The sequence below is a fragment of the Triticum aestivum genome, chromosome 6A, assembly GCF_018294505.1.
Source record: "Triticum aestivum cultivar Chinese Spring chromosome 6A, IWGSC CS RefSeq v2.1, whole genome shotgun sequence".
NCBI classification, from domain to species: Eukaryota; Viridiplantae; Streptophyta; class Magnoliopsida; order Poales; family Poaceae; genus Triticum; species Triticum aestivum.
Window position 1 is genome coordinate 72,949,088 of NC_057809.1, and position 6,334 is coordinate 72,955,421.

At 41.8% G+C, this 6,334-nt stretch overlaps 1 long non-coding RNA gene across 1 annotated transcript; it reads left to right on the forward strand.

Annotated features, from left to right (window-relative positions):
* The first annotated feature begins 1,808 nt into the window (after nucleotides 1-1,808).
* Nucleotides 1,809-5,686, forward strand: LOC123132115 (uncharacterized). The gene is made up of 6 exons (XR_006464507.1): nucleotides 1,809-2,144; nucleotides 3,354-3,438; nucleotides 3,521-3,617; nucleotides 3,756-3,929; nucleotides 4,562-4,668; nucleotides 5,332-5,686. It is a non-coding gene; the product is annotated as an uncharacterized lncRNA (long non-coding RNA).
* The last annotated feature ends 648 nt before the right edge of the window (nucleotides 5,687-6,334 follow it).

The following is a 6,334-nucleotide window of genomic DNA, read 5'->3' on the forward strand; positions in this document are numbered from 1 at the left end:
CCAACATACAGAGCATACAAGCAACAAACACATGCGGAAGCTTAACTTGTCTGAGTACAGACAACTACAAATGAATAAGGCTCAGAAGCCTGACCGTCTACAAGACCCTCCCAAGGTACAAGATCGTAGCTGAGGTAACAAGCTAAACGTCGAAGTCCACATGGAACTACTAGCGAGACTGACGTCTCTCTGCAAAACATAGAATAAGCAAATGTGAGTACAAATGTACCCAACAAGACTTACATCAGAACTATCTACATATGTATCAGTATCAACAAAGGGGTGCTGGAGTTTAACTGCAGCAAGCCAGCTTTGACTCAGTGGCTAACCTGAACTACGACTACAAGTAACTCTTCGAGGTGGCGCACACGAGTCCACATATTCACCATATCAATACACCACTATGGATCCGCTCCCGTCTCCCTACGAGAACGCCATCCATAGCACTCACGCTTATCTTGCGCATTTTAGAGTATCCACTTTCACTTCTCTATGAACTATGCAAGGGGTCCAAGTTTCCATATCCGAGGAATCCGGTTATTCGAATAGATAATGATAACACTGCAGGGGTGTACTTCTTCACACACGCTCTCGCCACTTACCACCATGTACACATCGTGTATCTCGGCAACCTTCAAGCGGAAGCCTTGCGAGGGAGTCGGCCACGGCCTGACTAACCAACAAGTCTCTAGTCCAGGTTTATCGCCTATTCGGGGTCCATCCGCAAGGAGATCCGGCCGGGGTGTCGCTCACGGCCCCAAACGATGTGTACAGGGTTCCCAAGCCCACCATCCGGGTTCCACTTGGTACACCGGGCCACTGTGCCTAGTCTGTCCCAATCCCACCTGTACCAGATGACACTTGGTAGACTACTAACACTACCTACAAACACCAGAAACTACTTGCAACTCCTAGACAGAGATCTGGTTGATTAATAAGTCGAGAGGGGCACTTAAGCATTCCAATGCGTGGTAGTAGCTGTTCATGGATCACAAACACAGAACTCAGTTCCTAAGGACGGCTGCAATGAGACAACCCACCATGTACTCCTACATGGCCTCTGACCGCCACCTTTATCAAATCGTGTTCACACACTTAGCTCTCAAAAGTAGGACATGTTCACCACATTCCAATTCATCCCCGATGAATCAGACCTGACTCAACTCTAAGCAGTAGCAGGCATGACAAACAAACATGAATGAGTAGACACATCAGGGCTCAAACAACTCCTACTCATTCTAGTGGGTTTCATCTATTTACTATGGCAATGACATGTCATGCAGAGGAAAGGGGTTCAGCTACCGCAGCATGTTACAATTGAACCGCTGTTGTCCTAATGCAGTAAAAGAGAGCCGGAGCGAGAGAGTGAGATTATATCGGAATGAACAAGGGGGGTTTTGCTTGCCTGGCACTTCTGAAGATATTATAGCTCTTCATCGGTGTCATCGATCACGTCGTCGGAAACATCGTCACTACACCACGACACCACAACACCGACATGCATCTGTTGGTATAGGTGTGAATTTCTGACACATTATCTGTTCGGAACAACACCGACACAAAGAACGTGACGGTTGCTCAACATTTTCGATGTTCAGTCTGTCGGTAGTGTTTACTAGTTCACCGACGTATTGTGTGTTGGTAATTGTTTTGACTGCCGTTGGATTAAGTGTCGCCGAAACTTTGCCACAGGAAAAGTGTCGGTGTAGTTTAGCCTGGCCCACTTATTTTCAGCCGCGCGGCACAGCCCAAAGTATCTAGCGGCAAGCGGCGCGCCAAAGCCCAAAAGTATTTCCGTAAGTCTCCTAGTCCCCCCATCCCCACCTCTCTCGCAGCACACATTCAATCTAAACCTAAATCGCCGCCGCCGCCCCCGACCTACCCATAGATTTGCTCGCATCGCCGTCTCTCCCAACACGGCATCCCACCCATGGCCGTCCTCTAGTCCTGCGTGTTGCCCTGTCATCCACGGCCGAGGAGTTGCTGCCCCATCTGCAGCCAAGGCGCCGCCGCCTAGTCCACTGCATAGGAGCTGGCGAGGAGGCAACTGCAGTTCTGGAGTCGCCCCGCCGTTCTTCTTCCTCCACCAGCGACCCCTGTCCAGATCGACACCCTTGTCCTGCCCCGACTCCAGGCCACTGCAGGTAAACTGCATAGGAGTTTTGTCATTTGCATCTCGGTGGATGTTAGTTCCCATAAGTTCCAGGCTCTGCTCTTGTTCTGTCTTCTTTAATCTCGTCTCCACATGCATCTTGTCTTTTCATTTATCCAGTGGTGGCCATGCTCATGTGTGAATGTTTATCAGTAACTTCTATACATATTAATTTTCAGAGACCAGATTTTAACTACTCGAGGGTACAGACGTACAGATTTAGAAAGAGAAATGTAACAGAGTTGTGGCACACCTTTTGGGTTAACATTGCTGTTTGAGGATGCTCAAGTGCAGAGCTCCCTAAATTTCAGAGATCTGATTCACCATATTCTGCAATTTGACACAGAGCCTCAGTTACTGTCGACAGAAAAAGGATGACGTGCAAGCATGTGTTACTTTCTAGAGAGAGAAAAAACATGTTTCACTTCATTTTCTACATATGAACTAGCACCAAAGATTCAGATTTCTTGTATGTTGGGTTGGATTGTAAATCTGCCTGTGATCCTTTTGTTTTATCTATTTATGCCGCATAAACAGGGACCAAGGGTTAGCCTTACGGTTGTGTGTGATCCATATTAGTGCCTTCGATGTATCTCATGTCCCTGAATTTTCTTTCTTGTACTAGATATCCTCTTGTTCTTTCACTCCTAAATCCTAATCATTAGACTTCTCATTATCTAGGTGCTCATTATTTCTACTTGTTTGTTGTCTCATGGATCACAAGTTTAATGATTATTGAATCAAGAAATCTACTGAATCTGTTAACATAACCTCCATTTACTGTCTTGCTCAAGTCTGTTTGTGGCATGTCATATTTTAACTTATGTTTTAGTCTGCTCAAATGGAGAGCTCCGTAAACTTCAGAAATCAAAATGACAAAATTGTAGGGATAAAAGGGGTAATGGAAAATTGCATTTCTCTAGTCTCAGTTTATTCTTCCTTGGCACCCTACTATTTACGTTTTGTCTATTTGGTATGTATATTTGTAGTGGATGCCCAATTCTCCTATCTATATTTTCATAACTATGTTTCTTAATTATACTACTTACACGAAGTTGCTTGGTGGATAGTGCAGTTTTAACTTGCTGCTTCTTGATAAAAGTTGCTGCCATGTATTTAACTCATCACATAATTTGCCCAGTATGCATATTTTTCCACTATTTTTTATTAAGCATCATGGTCTAATATGTGCTATTTGCAGGAGAAAAGATGGAAGGAACAAGAGGTGGAAGTGAGCTCCCTGCATACGAACAATCAAGAGTTAGGCTCGTAGCAGACATGAATTGGTAAACTCGAGCACCTCTCTTTGAAAGTGATGCATCCGATTAGTTAGTTTTCTAATTACTAGGGAAAATAAATTTGTTGCAGGCTGAAGAACTTGGCTATGACCCACAGAGAGATGAAATATTTGTCAGAGCACATACACATAAAATTGGAGTTCCTACCGCACAAGCAGACACTAATTGTTAGTCACACATACACATCATGTGTTTTTCTTTAGTACAGCCATGCACGTGACTGCATATCAATTGATGAGAAGTATAGACTGCACTGACTTAATTGTAGAACTAAATTAGGTACCTCATTTGCTGTATTTTTTCAGAACAACCTGAAGAAGCAGCTGAACCGCCAACAACACTTGCAATGGAAATTCAATTTTGTCGACAAGATGAACATGTTTCTACTCTACTAGAGCTCACGGAACAAATGCAACGAAAAATTGGAGAGATGCATCAAGTTCTCTTTTCTCAAGGAATCAGAAATGTCGAAATACCAGGTATTATTCTTGTCAACTTTTTTCCATGAGATGACACTGCTATGTTTTGATTGATGCTTGGGTCAGGAAGACAGGTTCAGAATTGGGAAAAGGGTCCACTGTTTGAACTAAACACTATTATTTTTCTTTTGGGAGATCTTTGTATTTTTCTTGAAGGTTTCATGCTTCATAACTAAACACATACAGTTCAGTTTGTAGTGTCACTATAAATAGACAATGCATCAGGCTACTAGATATCTAGTTTCTATCGGAAATAGATAAGAATTGATGGCATGATAAGGTGATACTAAATCTGGGTTATAGCAGAACATAGAATTTTCGGTTTCTATGTTTATATGTGTGCAGTGCAACCCCCATTATCATGCAAACAGTATCAAGTTATGAGGCTTGATCATGGAAGCTAGCAGAAATGTGTGATTTAGTACACAAGCTCTGAATGTTTGCTTGCATATTTGTTCAAATATGGTGAGTGGTTTAGTTCTCCGTTAGTGTGCAATTCCTAGTAGCTAAACTGAAGCCTGCTGTCTTTTAAAGATCAGACACAAAAAAATACTTGACCATTATTTTCAGGGAAGCATATTTAGTTCAATCCACATATTAGGATTACACCTGACTCCTTTTTTGCAACATAGATTCATGAATACATTCCTGACCTCGCACATCAAATCACCGGTCTGATCTTGTTGTCCAACGACCGAGAGTTCCGAGACGAATGCGTGGCACTCCTCAGGAAACATAGGTGAGAATGAGATGGATCTCGCACTCATTTTTAATTATCTTTTCCCTATAGACATCTACGTATAATATTGGCACTAGGTTAATACAATTTCTATTGTATTCATGTTGTAAAGAATGGCTTCAACATCACAGGATGTGCAATAATAAGAGAAAATTTAGCATCCACTATACAGAGAAAATTCCATATCAAATGTACTTAAACACACTATATGTTCAAATTTGAACCTGTTTGTCAATGTATTTCTTGTTCTGCTTCTGGTGGTGCTTGATTGCACCCCTCTTCTTTTGTCGCTGTTTATCACCCCCTTGATGTAGTCTTTTCCAATCACTATATTTGTGCATCAGCCATCCCTGCTCTTGTGCTTCATTTTTTCTGGTCTTCTCCTACAAATCTTTGAAGTTATAGTAAAAATCTTGTTCCTGATGCCTTTGAACAAATATGATTGTTTAACAACGAGTGCATAATTTGTATAGTAAGCCATGTATGCTAGGAGCTAGCCAAACTTGGGTCGATGTTCTAATAAGGATATCTTATGTAACCAGACTGTTTGCAATACATCTTCTATTTTTGAGATCTTGTTTAGATCTTTGGGTCAAGGGCAACTCGGAAGTTAGAACAAATTCTCATTTCTATAATTGCTCAAACATATAACTTCTTTTGCAGGGACATATGGCAGAAAGTAGGAAGTCCACAAGTTGATCTAAGATGTTCCAGTGATCGCTTTTGTTCATTACATATGGAAGTTGATGTCGGCTTGTGATCGATGGATTGGTATTTTTCATATAAGGAAGTTGATGCTGGCTTGGTGATTGAAGGATTGGTCTCTTTCATAATTGCTCTCTTAGAAGCTTGCCCCTCATATTTTGGAGCAGGTCGCGTCTTGTATGTAAGACCTATGTATTTCCTTAATAGATGTAGCTAACTTGAGTGAAGAAAACTAATGAATCTTTAATTTATGTTGAATAAATGTATTGGTCAATGGTATGTTGTGATGAATAGAAGAGTAATTGTTTGTATATGTATTGTGTACTAAACATGAATTGAATTTTATGAATGTAATTTCACTCAAAATATGGTGCATTTGTATTTGTTCTGAAATGTAGAACCCAGGCAGCAAAAGTGTTGGCATAAGTATTGGACGTTGCATGAACTGTCGGCATAGCACACTGGCAAACAAACTGTTGGTGTACCAATGGACGTCGCACTATGTGTCGGCATAGCACACTGTCAGATTATCTGTCAGCGTAGAATAGTCTGTCGGTATAGAAATGTCTGTCGCCGTAGACCTTGCCAAAACCATCGGACTGTCTGTCGGCATAGATTTATCTGTCGGTAAAGACCTTTCCCGGCAGGACTATAGGCGACAGCTCCTTTCTGTCGCCAAAGTTCTTTGCCGACACTAAATGTGTAGCCTTAGGTGACCTATGCCGACAGATTGTTTGACGCTGCTTTCAGTGTCATGGTGTAGTGCGTCTACTAAGAGGGAACAACCACCGGCAATAGAGAGGAAACACAATCAATGCAATGCACAATATGATGCATGATCATGACATGACAATATGCTGTGATTTGGGATAATGCAACAGGAAGTCATTTTGGTTGAAGTGGAATTCAAAGCTAGACCAAATTCCAACTCCAAATCTATTATCAAATTTGTCCTAATCAT